Genomic DNA, 18980 nt, shown 5'->3' with positions numbered 1-18980 from the left:
TCAAACTTAAAGTTTGAGTTTTCGTTGACCAAAGGGGAGGAAAAAGCCTCAGATGTAATGAGTTGCATTATTCCAAAACTCCAGACATGGGGGAGAAAAAAGTAGAAAAGATACAGACAGTTGTTAGCAAACTTTGATTGTAAGAAGAACTGAAAACATTGGCCCAAATCACACTTTATCCATGTGTCAACTATAATTTGGTAAAAGCTGAACAGTGCGGCTCCCCGTTTCTGTTTCATATCACTAGTCAGAATTTCTGGTGTGTCTCATTTTCATATACTAACAGATATATAACCATGAACAGTAAGAAAAAGATCTGGAGTTTAAACATAATAAAACATTGGTATTTGAAAATTCCTTATCATATAGCTTATCATAAAAAAAATCATACTCTGGTGTCTTAGCTGGCTGGAATGCATTTTCTAGCACCATTTAAAACTATGAAATATGCTTTAAACTATGTACCATTCTCCCAATCCCTACTGTAATTCTTCTGAAGTATAAATTTTTCTGTGACAGAGGCTTCTAGAACTTTTGGGACATTAAACAAATTTTAATTTGAGATTGAGGATTCTCTTATACCTAAATTCACTGAGATGGACCTCTAATTGAAACCTCAGATTTTAAATATAAAATTTCTCAGTACAAGGTAAACTCATATTAAAACATTTGAATACCAATAGAAATTAACATTCTGTGAAAGGAAAAAAGTTTAATTACTAAAACAAAGAAAATTCATTTTATCATTTTACATATAAACATATGCCATCTTTCCAAGAGCTTGTTATTAAATTCTCAGTTAGCTAAATATATGTGTTCCAGAAAAGTGATTTTTAAAACGTTGTAAACTGAATTGCATTTTCCCCACTGGCTTTCAAGATGAAAAATGTATCTTGAAAGTACAAAAGAAATAGACTCTGAGAAAGCCGTTTGTTTGGATTCAAAATGTCCATTTACAAAAGAAATAAGTACAAGATGCCTGTCTGAATTCCGACATTTTACACAGATTCTGTTTCTCTGGAGTACTTCTGTGGTTGGAGGGTCTTCACCAATTTGTCCTATTGCTCTCTGCAGAGTGGACAAACTGTCCAGTGTTTAATGGGTGGCAGGAAGATCATATTGGAGCTGAAGGAAAACAGATCCCAATGACCTCATTCTTTCTTTTGTAGGCCAGATTTCTTGAGAAAGTATTCTTTGCCTGATACCTCCGTTTCTTCATTATTTCCTTACTTATTAATCTAGTGCAGTCTGACTTCTGACACTTTTTTACTGAAAAGTCTGCCAGACCACTAAATACAAGTTTTTTTTTTCTCAGTTCTCATCCTTCTTGACTTCTTTGCAGCATTCACCTCTAGACTCATGTGCATGTGTGTTCTGTGATTGTGATGGGGTGCAAAGCCAGCTATGTCTGGTTCTGTCACCAAAGAGCCAAACTTCCATTTCTCTATTCACAAAAATAGGGAAAATATCTATTTCCTGGAATATGGAAGGAGAAAGAAAGCTCTGAGCAGAGTGAAGGTCCTGATGAAGCAGACTGGGATTGGTATGCTATGGGCGTCGAAGCAGAAGTCTGGGAGAATGAATCTACATGGGAAACCAGGTTGTATGAAGGTAGTTTGACGAGAGGGAAGTCAAAGCAAGTGAACCGAGTTCAGTAATGTCCCCCTTTCTTTCTGGGAAATATGCTTACTCATTTTTTTCCAACTCACTTGTCCTTTTCTAGTCTTCATGCTGAGTATCTCCTTTTTTGATGATGTGTTCTTCCCTTATGCAGAATTCCAAATAGTTTTCCCATTTTCAGCTTAGGTACGATCACATTGTTACCTTGTCCCTTGTACCTTGGGGGAGTCTGTTCACCCCCACCCCCAAATCACCTTGCTTGTACTTGGGATTTCCAAGCTTCTCTCATCACTTCTATAGAAAGATCTCTTGAGCTACATTTCCAGATGATAATCTGATCCATTACATGGAGATATGTCTTACTCTCCGAGTTCTGGGCACTGTAGTGTCTGCTTCATATATGTACTATTAATGGGATGAGTTCTTTCAACCATTTGTGAAAAGACAAGCCTTTTCCACCTTGACCATTGCAATCGCCTCTAGTTTGGAGCTACAGACAGAGTCCTAGTCGTTAATGTCCCTCCTAAAATGTAATGTCTAGAGCTGAAGAATGCTGTCTTGGTTGTCACCTCTTTTTTGGATTCTATGCTTCTAATGAAGCTCCAAATGAGATTAGTGATTTTTTGCTTCCCACCAGTGCCACATTTACTATCATCTCCTCTTTTACCACTTCATAATACTGGCTTTAAAAAAACAGCAATAAGTCAAAACACTCTACAGTTTTACTCAATATATACTTTTCAACATCATTGAGAATACTGTGTTTCCTTTACTGGTGCTTGAGTTCATCCAACTGGATCAACTGGATAACAACTACATTTTTATTACATTTGTATCTTTTGTCTTCATTTTGGAGGATTTTTTAAAATCTGGGATTAAGGGGAGCATGTGTGTATATACAACTGTGTGTGTGAGTGTGTGTGTGTGTGAGGGAATTGTCAAACTGCGAAAAGGATAGGTTAAAACCCAATAAAATCCGCATACATGTGATATATGGTAATTTTTCAAGGATGAGAAAATCTGGATGCCTCATAGGACACACGCTGATTATGAACTCTCACACTTCCTTGTCTCCATATAGAAGCTGTTACCACAATTTGGAGCGTGGGGAAGGGAATTTGATTTTACTCTAACAGAGTTTTGCATCGTTAATTTCATGCAATCCTTTCCACGATATTATAAATTTGGTACATTTTTAAATTCCCATTTCACAGACAAGGAGAAATGAGACCCAAGAAAAGTGAAGTTTCTTTTCCAGGATGCCTGTGTCAGTTGTGAAGTTATTGTCTCTCAGATCTAACCTCACCCTTCCACTCTGTAAGGCTATGGCTGGGACTCTGCAGACCGCATTTCTGCTCTCCTGCTGGCTCCATTGCTAGAGGAAGATGGCAAGGCTGGCAGGGAAGGAGCGTCCTGTGGACTTCCCTTCTGTTTGAGGGTCAGGGCAGCACTACTGCACCCCAGCAGCGGCAGGGCTGTCCTCTCTGCACCTCTCCCACCCAGGCAGAAGCAGCTTCATGGGCTTACCTCCCCAGGGGAGCCAGCCCAGCTGAGGAGTGCTTCATTCTCAGGCTCAGGCATCTTGAGTTTCAGTCACAGGTTCCTAGGTTGCTGAGGCTGGGACTTCTAGTAGTAAGTTTAATAACAGCGGTGAGAGTGGACATCCCTGTTGTGTTCCTGACCTTAGAGTAAAAGGTCTCAGTTTTTCTCCATTGAGGATGATATTCACTGTGGGTTTTTTCATGTATGGCTTTTATGATAATAAGGTATGTTCTTTCTATCCCTATACTGTGAAGAGTTTTAATGAAGAAAAGATGCTGTATTTTGTCAAATGCTTTTTCATCATCTATTGAGAGGATCATATGGTTCTTGTCCTTTCTTTTATTAATGTGGTGTATTGCATTGATTGATTTGCAGATGCTGAACCACCTTTGTAGCCCAGGAATAAATCCTACTTGGTTGTGGTGAATAATCCTTTTATTGTACTGTTGGATATTATTAGCTTGTATCTTGGTGAGAATTTTTGCATCTCGATCTGGAGATGTCTTTGGGTCTAAAATGAGTCTCTTGCAGAGAGCATATCAGTGGGTCTTGCTTTTTTATCCAGCCTGATAGAGTGAGTTTGGAAGTTTTCCTTTCATTTTTGTTTTTTGGAACAGCTTGAGAAGAATAGGTATTTGTTCTTCTTGAAATATTTGGAAGAATTCTACTGAGAGGCCATCCTTGATTATCTTTCTCTTTCTGATAATTATTTTATGCCTTCTGTTCCTTAGTTCTGGTTTCCTAGAAGACTGTAGGTATTTTTGCATCTCCTGTGGTGCCTTATACATAGACATTCAGTTAATGATTGCTACTGATCTTAAAGCCTACTTTTTTTTTTTTAAGATTTTTATTTATTTATTCATGGGAGATACAGAGAAGAGAGAGAGAGGCAGAGACACAGGTAGAGGGAGAGCAGGCTCCACGCAGGGGGCCCGACACGGGACTTGATTTTGGGTCTCCAGGATCACACCTTGGGCTGAAGGCAGCGCTAAACCGCTAAGGCACCGGGACTGCCCTTAAAGCCTACTTCTATCTCCCCACCCCCAAACCCCTGGAATATTCATTCAGTCTCCTGGCTTTATCTTATCTAACACTTTCTCCATCATATCTCTTATCCCCTTCCATCCTCTCTAATAGACAGCATCTTATATTCCTGTCGGTACTGTTTTTGTTCATATTGGTGTTGCAGCAGTTACTAGCAGACCCTGAGTAGTTGGGGCCGAGAACTCTTGTCTATTCTTAGTATTCTCCACACATAACACCAGACCTTGAACTTACTCTATATCCATAAATGTTCACGAAATCAATAAGTACATTTTAAAATTAATACTATCAGTTGGTATTTGTTATATACTTGTTAAATGAATTGTTCTTTTCTTTCACTCTGTTTTGGAATCCAAGAGTGACATTGATTTAGAATGCTAGTTCTTTAACTTTTTGGTCTTAGAACCCCTTTCAGTTCTTAAAAATTATTGAGGACCCCACAAGCTTTTGTTTATGTGGTTTATATCTATTGACTCTCCGATAGGTAGATAATATTGCATTAGAAATTCAAGCAGGGACAGTTCTTAAAAAATATTTATTTATTAATATAAAAATACAGCAAACAGTGCATGTGAAATGAATAACATTTTTATGAAAAATAACGTTTCTAAAACAAAATAGCGTAGAGTAGCACTGTTTTACTTTTCTGTGCACCTCTAATGTCTGGTTTAATAGAAGACAGCTGTGTTCTCATATTTGCTTCTTCCTTTAATCTGTTATGATATAGTATTTTGGATGAAGTGTATAAAAATAAAATGGCCTTAGAAAGATACATAGTTAGAAAATGGAGGACTATTTTAATACCTTTCCAGAAAATTAAAGATATTCTTCTTTGGTATATACCAATTTTACAAGAGGCAATTTTTTACATTTAATTACATTGTGGAATATGAAAGTATATCAGTGAATTTTCCATACTGTGTTACATTAAAACCCGTTGATCTCCCTTGGGCTTTAAATGGATCTTTTATACACACATTATTTTATGCCATGTGCATTAGTCACTTGGAAAGTATTGGTTCTCTAAATTTTACAGATCTTCCATATGTTGACACTTATTTTATAATATAAAAAAAGTATCTGTTGATACCCCAATTAAATCATTAGAAAATGTAATTATTTGGAATATAAAGATACAGGGACAGATAGAAGTTTTCCAAGAATCATAATTTTCACATAAAACTTGACTTTTGCTATTGACAATACAAACCATTATCCTTGAAGTGACAGGCCCACTTCATTCTTTTCTTTGGGAAAATGTATAAAGAACCAGATTTTTTCATTTGTCTTTACCAATAAAAATTGTATGCCATGAAAATAGGGGCTAGTTCAGTTCACAACTCAAGTTAATTGCACCAGTACTTTTCCTCAAGCCAATCACTATGCTTCAGGTTGTACCAGAAGTACTTTTTGTGTATTTCCCATTTCTTTACACAGGATATTGATGTTTTCTTAAGAGTTGAGATTTGATAAAATTAACATTTACTGTTTCATCATGACCATTCTGAAGTGAAACTGACTACTTGTGTAATTCAGCACCACTGCCTGTATTGGTGGGAAGGCCCTAGCACTTTTACCCACCATTGTTTTTGTACCATTGTCAACACTACACAGTAACAAAGTCAAGTAACATCTAGTACTATTGTGAAAATAACTTTGTCTTTTTTGACTACCTGATAGTGTCTCAGGAACCCAGAGGTCTGTGGAACATCTTCGAGAACCATTATTTAAAAGAATTCCACATTCCCTGGGGGTATAAGATTGGCACAATTTCCTAGAGATCAGTGGAATCATAGTTGGGTGTCAAAATAGGAGGGAAAAAAGCTCACTGAAAGTTTTTGCCTAGATGTTATCCAGATCTACAGGTAGTAGATAATAATTTTTATTCATTTAAAAGATATTTATTATCTGCACATTTTAAGTCCTTATAGGGGATAAGAAATGTATGAAGTATTATTTTGTCTTCACATGAATAAGTCATTTAATTTTTCTGAATGTTTCTGTTTCTGCAAAATGAGTTAGCAGATTATCTGCTAATATGATAATTAGACGAAATGACTTATATGAAACATAGTGTCTGTAAAATTTCAAGGCATTCTGTAAAAGTAGGGTATAGTATGATGGAATTATTTATTGTCTCCTGGGCAGGTAAGACACATTATAAACCAATGATTGTGCAACTGCATGTGAAGAGTACTCTACCACATGTAGGGTTGGAATTATTCTGTTTGAAAGATTTGTTCCTGATCATCTCGGTTGGAAAATGTGTGGCTAGAGTAATGGTTTCCAGAAGTGAAAGTAGAGATTTGGGATTTAGTTACCTAGTGATTATGTTGAAACCTAAGTAGTGAATTTCTAAAGAAAATATGAGATTGATCAACTAGAGCTAGAAGGTAGAATGGTTGACAAGAAGGGCTGAGGGCAGAGCCATAAAGAATATCTCTATTTAAGGGTATGAAATTAGAGGATCTAGAGAAACAGAAAGAGTTTTCATTGAATTAATAATTAATAATGCCAGAAATCTCTAAGGTCAGTAAAGAGATCTTCTCTCTTACACTTCATCACCTGAAACAGAACTTCAGTTGCCTCTGTTTCTCTGTTTTCCTCATCTGCAAAATGGGAATCTGAATTTCCAACATCCCTTCTTCAGGCATTTACCTTCTGGCTCTATATTTTTAACTTAAATTGGTACATCTTTTTTCTCTTCTTTTTTCCTCATCTGCCTCTTCCTCTTCTTACTCATTTTTGTGTTTCTTCAACATTAGAGATCTTCAACATGAGAATATGGGCTAGGAGTTTAAAAACTCAAGAGAAAAAAAAAAAAACAAATCTCAAGAGAATGATATGATGAGAAGCCCGTGGCTACCGGGTGGAAGTTTCTTTACCTGGAGGCTCCCCTAAAAGTAGAAATTCCACTCCACGTCAGAGCAGACCCACCAAGGAAATGCTCCTTCCCTGGCAGGCTGGGATACAACCCTCTAGATAAAGGATAATATATCTGTTCCCTTCCACGTTCTCTCTTGAGTTTATAAATATTGATGCAATGTTTAACCTCAGGAAGGCTGAATTTCCAAGGAAAACCAAACCTTAAATGTTTCTGGTGGTTTTATATTTCAGTGTTTTGTATAATTTTCAGGGAGAACTATTTATTTTCTATTTGTGACCCCTGGTCTTTCAGCAGTTACACTTTAGTGCATGCTATCCTGAAAACGTTTACAATAAACTTCTGAATTTTGGAACCATTTGATTGAGTTGATTTGTATAATTAAAATGCACTTTTCACATTAGTTTCTTAGCCTACCTTTGTAATGCTGTAGAGCTCAAAATTTGTGTAACGAGAAACATACACAATTTAAAGGATATCCCGGGACACCTTCAGTATATATGGTGTTATAAAAATATACATCAATTCCCAGCTGGACTTTATCCAGGTTTCACTGTACAGATGGCTGTGTATACTGCCCTTCAGATCCCTACGGGAGAAGATTTATAACATCTCCCCTCTTCCTCCTTTAATAACTTGTTTCAGTGTCTAATAGTCATCGCGATGGTGAAGTTTTTTTCTCATTTCTGACTTAAATCTCTCCACCTGCCCGTTAACCATATGTCTTTGCCCTTTGACCTCAATAGAAGTGGGAAGCAGGCCATTATTATTACTCTTCTATTTCTTTAATAATCTGTTGAAAGACAATGCTTCATCCATTGTACAAATCTGTTTATTGTACCTGAGACAGGCATGATTTTATTTCAGAATCGAGACTATTTAAAAAATAATACTAGCACATGCTTCTAGAAAATTCAAATCATAATGTATATGAAATAAAAAGCAAAAGTATATCCTCCCTTCCCACCATCTTGCTCTTCAATGTAATCTTTGTTCCTAAATTAGTATGTTGCTTTCCAGGCCTTTTTCTATGTAACTAGGTCAGAAAGTAAGTAAATAAATCTGTAAAAATATTATGAGAACAATAAAATAAAGATTCATACTAATCATATGCCAATGTAGTTTCCATTGTGATTCTTTTCTCTCATTCTTATTAGTGTTTTGGTTCCCCAACATAAAATACCAGAAGGAAACTTAGTGATACAGTAGTGTTTCATTTTAAACACTACATGTACAGTTTTAAAATTATGTTAAATTGTAAAATTTAATCAAATTTAAAATGTGTGAAAATATCGATACAATCATGGAAAACTGACAGTATCAACTAAAGCTAAGTATACACCCACCCAGCAAACGTGGGCATATAATAGAAATGAGTGCTTATGGCCACCAAAAGACATGTAATAGAATGTTCATAGCATCATTATTTGTAATGGCCCCGAACTGTAAAATCTAAGTGTCCTTCAAAGCAGAAGAGATAAAGAAACTGGTATAGTCATATAGAGCAATAAAGCACAGTTATAAAAAATGATTGAAATTCTGGATAATGTTTTTTTTTTTAAATTCTGGATAATGTTGAGCAAAAGCTAGACCCAAAAGAATACATATGTATAACTTCATTTATATGAAGCCCAAAAGCATGTAAAAAATGGTCTATGGTAGTAGAGATAGAAGTAATGGTCTAGGGATCCCTGGGTGGCGCAGTGGTTTGACGCCTGCCTTTGGCCCAGGGCACGATCCTGGAGACCCGGGATCGAATCCCACATCGGGCTCCCGGTGCATGGAGCCTGCTTCTCCCTCTGCCTGTGTCCCTGCCTCTCTCCCTCTCTCTGTGTGACTATCATAAATAAATAAAAATTAAAAAAAAAAAGAAGTAATGGTCTAGCTTTGTGGGATTATTGACTGGATAAGTATATGCAGGAGTCTTTAAGAGTACTGGACATATTCTATATGTTGATCTGGATGGTGGTTACATGGGTAGGTACGTATTTAAAAATTAGTTGATCTGTGCACTTAATATTTGTCTACTTTGCTTTATGTTATATTCCTCACTTTCCACCTCCATCATACCGAGTCTGGAGTTGCTGGTACCTTCTGGGGAGGTGGCTCCCTCTGTTGTACTACCCTTTTATGTATTCTAGGCAAAGCTTTTTTGGGTGACTGAAGGTAGGAGGTTTATTTTTATTGTCTGTTTTGCTCCATCATTTAGTACTCTTCTTTTCCTCTTTTACCTTCCAGGCATTTATACTTTAGTTACATTTTTAAAAAATATGATAAAATGATAATAGTATTATATTTAAAAGTTAGAGTTCACTTAGAGTTATAATTACTTGGATATTCTCATTTCTGCTTTTCTCATTTATAACTAAGTATAACTAAGCACAGTTATGTCTCCCAGTGAAAAATTTCATTCAGGTTATATTCCAATATAAGTGGATTATAACAGTATATCTCTTTCATAACTGAGGAAATTTGGGTTTGGGTTTTTTCTTGAGGTGATGAAAATGTTCTCAAATCAGGGTACCTGGGTGGCTCAGTGGTTGAGCATCTATCTGCCTTTGGCTCAGGTCATGATCCCGGGAGTCCTGGGATCGAGTTCTGCATTGAGCCTGCTTCTCCCTCTGCCTACCTTTCTGCCTCTCTCTGTGTCTCTCATGAATAAATAAAAAAACCTTTTTTTTTTTTTTTAAAGAAAATGTTCTCAAATTATATGGTAGTGATAATTACACCGCTCTCTAAATATACCAAAAACCACTCAATTGTATACTTTAAGGGTGAACTTTATGGTATGTAACAAAACAAAATTCAGCCAAAGTTTAAACATAAATTGAGAAACTCCCTTAAGATGTAGAAGGAACAGGGCATTGAAAAGATGACAGAAAAGATAAAAGATACAGAGAACCAATCCAGACTATCCAAGAACTATATTAGGAGTTTCAGAAAGAAAGAGAAAAGGACGCCTAGCTGACTCAGTGGTTAAGCATCCACCTTTGGCTCAGGGCATGATCCTGGAGTCCCGGGATCGAGTCCCATATCAGGCTCCCTGCATGGAGCCTGCTTCTCCCTCTGCCTGTGTCTCTGCCTTACTCTCTGTGTCTCTCATGAATAAATAAATAAAATCTTAAAAAAAAAAGAAAGCAGAGAATAAGAAATTAGCAAAGAAAGCATGTGAGAATTTCCCCAAAGTGAAGAAAGATATAATCAAATTGAATAGGTTTATTGAGAAGAAAGTGGAACGAAAAAAAGACCTCTAAACTAAACATAATCACTGTGAATCCTTAGAGTACAAGAGAATAGGATTCTAAAGGCCCAAAGATGGAAAAAAAAAAAAAAAAAAGCTTACCTACAATGAAACAGGAATGAGACTGGCACACATTCTTTATCAGCAACCCAGAAAACCAGAAGATTATGAACAATGCATTTTTGGCCACCTAGAATACCAGACCCTAATCAACTATCATGAAACTCTGAGGGCAAGAAAATGCCTTTTCAGGGATACAAAAACTCTGCTTTCTTCAAAGTTGTTTTTCTAAGGAAGTTACTTGAGAATGTCCAGTAAAACAAGACAGTATACCAAGAAAGAAAAACCAGGGATTTAAGGAAACAGTTCCAACAGAAGAGAGTAATAAAAGGAGTTCCAGGCTGCTGGCTGTGCAGAAAGGCCTGGAAAACAATCTGCCCATGTTGGAATGGGAGAATGAAAGGTTTGACAGTATTCAGGGAGGGAAAAAACTCCCATAGATTCCAAAGATAGGATAGTATGTTTGAGGTTAGTATACTGTAAAACTTTGGTTAAGGCAGATAATGCAAAGAAAGAGAGGAAAGAGAGAAAAAAAAGGAAGAAAGAAGGAAGAGGGGAGGGAGGGAGTGAAGAAAGAGGGAGGGAAGAAGGAAGAAAATACACCACAAAGCATTCTAGGAACAAAGTGTATTATATGCATAAGGAAATGTAATCATGGCACATAATTTGACTCTGTCATTAATAGTTATATAGTTTATAATGATGTAAGCACTGTTGATTGATTTCGAACTTTCCTAGAGAAACCATAGAAAAAGCACATAAGACTAAATTATGGTTACAGAACAAAATGTAAATGCCAGTCATCCTGACAAGGTAAAAATAAAAGTACAGATGATTTGCAAGATGAAAGGGGAAAATAAGAAGTAAGGGGAAGTGTAAGGGGGGCTGTTACCCTCTTAGAACATAAAATGTATGATACCATCTGTATTTGACAGAACAAAAAAGAAAGTTTTAGTGTATAATGTAGGTTACAAAGATAACCAACAGATGGGGGCAAAATGTTTGAACCTTTATATCTGCTTTTAGACTATCTCAGAGTCTCTTTGTTGTGTGTTCCCATCCCTTCTTATTTTTTTCTATCATTCTGATGGAGTAAGGAGAGGTTGTAAACCTGTGTGCTCAGTCTACACTCTGAGCCTTTTGTATGTTATTCACAAAGCCCCTAAACCATCTTTCATGCACAAGATTCTGGCTCTCTTCCATCAGCTATTGAATGAACATTAGAAATTTTCTCTAAAATTGAGGAAGACACAAAGAGATGGAAAAACATTCCATGCTCATGGATTGGCAGAATTAATATTGTGAAAATGTCAATGTTACCCAGGGCAATTTACACGTTTAATGCAATCCCTATCAAAATACCATGGACTTTCTTCAGAGAGTTAGAACAAATTATTTTAAGATTTGTGTGGAATCAGAAAAGACCCCAAATAGCCAGGGGAATTTTAAAAAAGAAAACCATAGCTGGGGGCATCAAAATGCCAGATTTCAGGTTGTACTACAAAGCTGTGGTCATCAAGACAGTGTGGTACTGGCACAAAAACAGACACATAGATCAATGGAACAGAATAGAGAACCCAGAAGTGGACCCTGACCTTTATGGTCAACTAATATTCGACAAAGGAGGAAAGACTATCCACTGGGAGAAAGACAGTCTCTTCAATGAATGGTGCTGGGATAATTGGACATCCACATGCAGAAGAATGAAACTAGACCACTCTCTTGCACCATACACAAAGATAAACTCAAAATGGATGAGAGATCTAAATGTGAGACAAGATTCCATCAAAATCCTAGAGGAGAACACAGGCAACACCCTTTTTGAACTTGGCCACAGTAACTTCTTGCAAGATACATCCACAAAGGCAAAAGAAACAAAAGCAAAAATGAACTATTGGGACTTCATCAAGATAAGAAGCTTTTGCACAGCAAAGGATACAGTCAACAAAACTCAAAGACAACCTACAGAATAGGAGATGATATTTGCAAATGACATATCAGATAAAGGGCTAATTTCCAAAATCTATAAAGAACTTATTAAACTCAACACCAAAGAAACAAACAATCCAATCATGAAATGGGCAAAAGACATGAAGAGAAATCTCACAGAGGAAGACATGGACATGGCCAACATGCACATGAGAAAATGCTCCGCATCACTTGCCATCAGGGAAATACAAATCAAAACCACAATGAGATCCCACCTCACACCAGTGAGAATGGGGAACATCAACAAGGCAGGAAACAACAAATGTTGGAGAGGATGCGGAGAAAAGGGAACCCTCTTACACTGTTGGTGGGAATGTGAACTGGTGCAGCCACTCTGGAAAACTGTGTGGAGGTTCCTCAAAGACTTAAAAATAGACCTGCCCTATGACCCAGCAATTGCACTGTTGGGGATTTACCCCAAAGATTCAGATGCAATGAAACGCTGGGACACCTGCACCCCGATGTTTCTAGCAGCAATGTCCACAATAGCCAAACTGTGGAAGGAGCCTCGGTGTCCATTGAAAGATGAATGGATAATGAAGATGTGGTCTATGTATACAATGGAATATTCCTCAGCCATTAGAAACGACAAATACCCACCATATGCTTCAACGTGGATGGATCTGGAGGGGATTATGCTGAGTGCAGTAAGTCAATCGGAGAAGGACAAACATTGTATGTTCTCATTCATTTGGGGAATATAAATAATAGTGAAAGGGAATATAAAGGAAGGGAGAAGAAATGTGTGGGAAATATCAGGAAGGGAGACAGAACATAAAGACTTTTAACTCTGGGAAATGAACTAGGGGTGGTGGAAGGGGAGGAGGGCGGGGGGTGGGGGTGAATGGGTGACGGGCACTGAGGGGGACACTTGACGGGATGAGCACTGGGTGTTATTCTGTATGTTGGTAAATTGAACACCAATAAAAATTAATTTATTAAAAATAAATAAATAAAATTCACATTGTATAAATGGCCAAAAAAAAAAAAAAAAGAAATTTTCTCTAATGGTGCTGCCTACCAATCAGATGTTTAATTTTAGTAGAGTTGCCATCTTTTATATATTTATATATATATATATATACACACACACACACACACACACACACACACACATATCTCATTGTGGGTGTTTTTGCTATAACATGTATACATTCCTGGAAAAATTGTCTTGCACACATACTAGAAATCAGGGTTCATGTTAAAAAAATACCATTAGTAGAGAGGCCCATTCAAAAATCTTTGCAAATTAATAACCAATAACTAACTGACAAAACCAGTAAAAGTCTTGATAAAATACCAGCATAGTTAAAAAGGATATGCTAAATTTCTATAAATAAATGCTACAGTATATATAGGACTTTGTGTGAACAAAGGAGTTGAAGGAGTTCTCACTGGAGGGGGATATAAAGAGGAGCAGAGGCTGTTTAGTTGCACCAAAGATTGGGGGAGAGTCAAACAGGAAGCACTTCCTAGACAGGGCACGTGTCTAGCAGAGCCAAGAGGAAGAGCTGGACAGGTGTGGGCCCTGCATGTGGTGAATGGGCCCTCTTGTGGCTTGCCGGGTCCAGCAGTGCTTGTTTACTTAGTGTTCACCGGCTGTTATTAGGTGGCACAAAAGTTGAAACAATGGGAAAAAAAAACCAGCAGATGAAGAGATGTCACTATTTTGTAATATTGAAATTATTTTGTTTGCCAACTCTGTATGTGCAAATTAACCAGAGTTTTAGCAGGAAATGTTATATGTAAACATTTTAATGTACTGTACTTTTATTATATTAGGAAAAATGATTGAAAAGGATACAGGGGAAATGCTCATTTCTGGGAGGACTTAAAACACCTACGTTTGTTCATTCAAATTTCATACACTGGGTTTTCATAAAAATGAAGAATACAAAACGTGCAATGTCAGTAGTATTATTTCTCATGCCAGGAAGTTTTTTAAAAATTTGGGAGCCAAATATGCTATTTTAGGCGAAGTTTCTGTTGGTGTTTGCTTTCTACTATTAAGGCGTGGTTTTATGATTAAATCAAACACAGCGCTGACTGAATGTTCTTTATTTCAAACATTTCAACAAAGAATCATATATGTGTAGATTGGTGTAGATATTTTAAATATATTTTAACAAGCCACAAGACAGGTTGAAAAGTTATAATTTATCAAGTGTATGTAGTAAATGGAAAAATAGGCTCTATGATGCATTTGAATTCAGTTGAATTCAATACTGTAAGGATCACAAACATTAAAATGTTTAAATCCTTCTATTTTCCAAATCTATCCACTTTCCCTTAAGAGATAATTATATTTTAATAAGCGTTTAAAAATAGAGAATTGATGGTTGATAAAGTTTTGTTTTTCTTTTAACTAAGAAACCTATTTCTCTTTCTTAAAAACTCTTTAAAAATAGCTTTTCTTACTTGAAAACTATTTTTCATATTTCAAATTGTCACTTTTCAAAAAGTTGCTATGTATTTATTATGCAGTCTTGATATCAAATAACCTTTGTTTTTTATGGCTTTAAAAAGTGTGTTTGTTGCAAGGCCTTCTGAATGGATATTTTGAAATCACCGTGTTAGTCTGCCTGACAAGCTGTTGTTGTTGTTGTTGTTTTGTGATGTGAGATGTGAATACATGTCCTGCTGTTACTTTTTTAGCACCTGCTCCTGGTTGCTTGCTGTTTTAGTTGATGTGAACTGGGCAGCTTCCTCAAGTCATTAGTCTCACTGCAGCGTTTTTGGTAGTCAGTTGGTTGTTTTCCATTTGTTTTATGTAAGGTCGTGATTAAGTTTAAAATTAAAATATATCTCACTACCTATTTTAAAGCATCTGTGTGCCATACCCTTTCTTTTTTTTTTTTTTTTTTTGTTACTGAATTCCAGTTAGCCTGTTATGGAATAAAAAGAAACTGTTATCAAGATGTACCTAATAATGTTAATAGCATTTGTGTCTAAGAAAAAGCTATTTAGAGGGGAACAGAATTGGTCAGCAAAGGCGAATAATTACTAAATTCACAATGTAGTGTTTTGTTGCATTTCCAGTTACCAAATTCTGTATACTCATTTGTTCCTTTAAGTCACATGCCTTATGTGGGAAGGCAGCCTTACATAAATATGATGATTGAGTCTGTGCTAGAAAACACTAACTGGGTAAAATGGTCAACTATATTTTTGAATCAAAACCTTTTATCCTTTAAGTGACCATATGGTTATTACAATAGAAATCTAAACAGACTTCCCGATGACTTTCTCTGATAATTTCTATTTCTTGTCTCTGTAAGAGACAGTTCTATTACAAATGAGTTTTATGTATTTTGAGCTTGTTTAATTCCTCCTCCTTAGTTGAGGAGATTGGGTTGGACAGTTCGGCAGTTTTGAATCTTACAGAACCTTTCACGCTTTCAAGACATTTTGTATTTTTCTTTAGCAGTAGTACCACGATTATGATTAAGTAATTATTTGTATAGTTATTTAATGAATACCTCTCTTGATAGAATAAGCTCTATGTATCCAGAAACCAAATTACCATCACCAGCGGTACAATGTATAATCAAATACATGGAGGTCATGGCAATCTTAGTTTGAACCCATATCATGTGAAAATTCTTTTCACATATTTAATGTTAATATTTAATAGGTGTTAGAAGACATCATTGTGTAAATATGTTAATCATTTGCACAAAAGGCCTCCATCCCCTAAATGAGAATGATATGTAATATGCTGAATTAATTAGGACAGCATCGAGGAGATGCCTGTCTTCTATATATTTTTTTTAATTTTTTTTTTTATTATTTATTTATGATAGAGAGAGAGAGAGAGAGAGAGAGAGAGAGAGGCAGAGACACAGGCAGAGGGAGAAGCAGGCTCCATGCACCGGGAGCCTGATGTGGGATTCGATCCCAGGTCTCCAGGATCGTGCCCTGGGCCAAAGGCAGGCGCCAAACCGCTGCGCCACCCAGGGATCCCCGCCTGTCTTCTATATTTGTTCACTGTGAGGACAAGGAGTTTTATCTGATTTGTTCATGGGTTTATTTCTAGCAGCAAGAACAGTGCCTGCCACAGAAATATATATTGAATCAATGGATTAATAAAAGTAATGACACAATTTAAGAGTAAGAAAGTAAAAAAACCTGATAAAAAATGGCCAAAAGATTCAAATAGACACTTCACAAAAAACATACAGGATGGCACATAAAAAGATGACCAACATTATTCATCATTAGAAAAATACAAATTAAACCCCCAGTGAGATGTTGCTACACATGTATTAGAATGACTAAAATAAAAATAACTAGCAGTAGCAAGTGCTGGTGAGGATGTGAGGTGTTAGAACTCTCATTGGTTGGTGGTGGAATAGGCCACTCTGGAAATCAGTTAGTCAGTTTGTTACAAAGTTAAACATACAGGGACGCCTGGGTGGCTCAGTGGTTGAGTATCTGCCTTTGGCTCAGGGGGTGATCCCCGGTCCATGGATCAAGTCCTGCATTGGGCTCCCTGTGAGGGGCCTGCTTCCCCCTCTGCCTATGTCTCTGCCTCTTTCTCTGTGTCTTTCATGAATAAATAAATAGAATCTTAAAAAAATACAAAAAAACCCCCAACAAAGTTCATATACATTTAGCATATGACCCAGCAACCTCAGTCCTCAAAATTTACCCAAGAAAAGTGAAACCATAAGTCCACACATACACACTCACATGAAAGCCTGAACATGGGTTATTTGTGAAGTGTTTATTCATAATTTCTAAAAATTGGAAATAGTCCAAATGATCACTAACTGGTGAATGGATAAATAAATGGCCAAATAAACTATGACACATTAATACAATGGAATATTATGCAGCAAGAAAAGGGAACAAACCACTAACACAAGCAACAACATGGATGACTATCAAGTGCATTATGCTAAAGTGAAAGAAGCCAGACTCAAAAGGCTACTGTATAATACCATTTATATAACATTCTGGAAAAGCAAAATATGGGACAGAGATCAGATAAACACGGAGAAGAGCTCACCAGGGGCTGGGGTGGAAACAGAGAATTGACTACAAAGAGGGAAACTCTTTGGAATGATGGAAATGTTCTCCATCTTGACTGTGATGGTGCTTACCCAACTCTATACATTTGTCACAATTCATAGAGCTGGACACCAGAAAAAGGGTGCATTTTACTGCATTTAAATTAGACCTTAATAAACCTGACTCAGAACCAGACAAAGAAGGAGTTGATGAGGCTTTTCTCTGTAAGTAGGTGAGTAGATCATTAGCCTGCTGCTTTGAGAATCAGGAATGAACTCAGACTTTCCCACCAAAGAAATGCCTGAGACTTGCCCCACTACTTATTATCCCACCATTGTTATTCTTTTTGTTGCAGGCTTTTAAGTTTCTTGTGGCAAGGTCTTTCGATTTTGTTTATCAGGATCAAGGATCAAAAACCTTTTATTAAGTGATAGCTGCCATTTAGCATTCTGTAAGACCCCGAACTCCCAGTGCCTCATCAAGTGGGTCTAGTTGATGCAGCACATGCCCTGTTTGCCACCCCATAGATTTGCTGAGAGAATCAGAAGATGGTGTGCCTGCACTGTGTAAACTGTAAAGTACTAAAGAAATATACGTGATTTCATTGCCAAATATTAAACCTAGATATAATAAGCAAACTTGGATGTCAGGCATTGGGGAGCAACCCACAAACATAGTATGGATAAGATGTGTAGGAAAGGTGCACCTGACTTGCTTCTGTGCTGACCCACTGCTGTCTCCTTGTCCAATAGAGTGAATCTGGTGTTCAGGGGTTTTGTCCAAAGCACCCATGAATGGCAGGAATGCAATTCCACACATTGGACAATGTGAAGTGACTTAGTCAAAGGACCGCAATTGGCAAAAGTTGGACTTAGAGGATCTGAAGGAGTGAATCTTCAGCAGGTGTTTTGTATTGTTTTGTTTTTCTGTGCTATGTCTAGTCTTTTATGAGATGGGGCTCCTCTTGCTTTAGTCCAGGTGACCATCACTATAAATGTCCTGTATCACTTACCCAACATTTTCTTCTGATGCCTCATCTTCCAGTGTTTTTGCCACTCCAGTTCTCCATAGATTTTTATTTCATGTAATAGCCAGCTTTTATCCTCATGAGTATTCTCATGAACCCACTGGTATCAGTGGTAAGGTTTTAGCTACAGTCGTAACAGATTTCTCTTCTTACTTTCTATACATACACACACCATTAGAAATTTTGCCTTTTTGCTTCTTAGATCGCTATGTGCTCTGTCTTGTAGAGGCACTTCAGGTTGAGTTCAACAAATACTTATTTGCGTGACTTTGTGTGTGTTTTTTTTTTAATTAAAAAAATTCTTATTTATTTTTAAAAGATTTATTCATTTATTTTTAGAGAGAGAACATGAATAGGAGGGGCAGAGGGAGAGAGAATCTCAAGCAGACTCCTTGCTGAGCATGGAGGCTTGATCTCTGGGTCATGAGATCAAGACCTGAGCTGAAGAGTTGAACACGTAACTGACTGCACCATTCAGGTGCCTCAGTTCTTTCTTTCTTTCTTTTTTTTTTTTAAGTTGACTCCATGCCCAGCATGGAGCCCCAACATGGCTTGAGCTT

General features: G+C 36.9%; 1 protein-coding gene across 3 annotated transcripts in view; it reads left to right on the top strand.

Annotated features, from left to right (window-relative positions):
• Positions 1-18980, top strand: part of SCFD2 (sec1 family domain containing 2) — a 421592-nt gene that overhangs the window by 75648 nt on the left and 326964 nt on the right. The gene's annotated exons all lie outside the window — the stretch shown is intronic.

This window comes from Vulpes lagopus, chromosome 12 (assembly GCF_018345385.1).
Source record: "Vulpes lagopus strain Blue_001 chromosome 12, ASM1834538v1, whole genome shotgun sequence".
In the NCBI taxonomy this organism is placed as follows: domain Eukaryota; kingdom Metazoa; phylum Chordata; class Mammalia; order Carnivora; family Canidae; genus Vulpes; species Vulpes lagopus.
The sequence above is the reverse complement of the archived record's forward strand: the minus strand, read 5'-3'. Positions and strand labels throughout refer to the sequence as shown.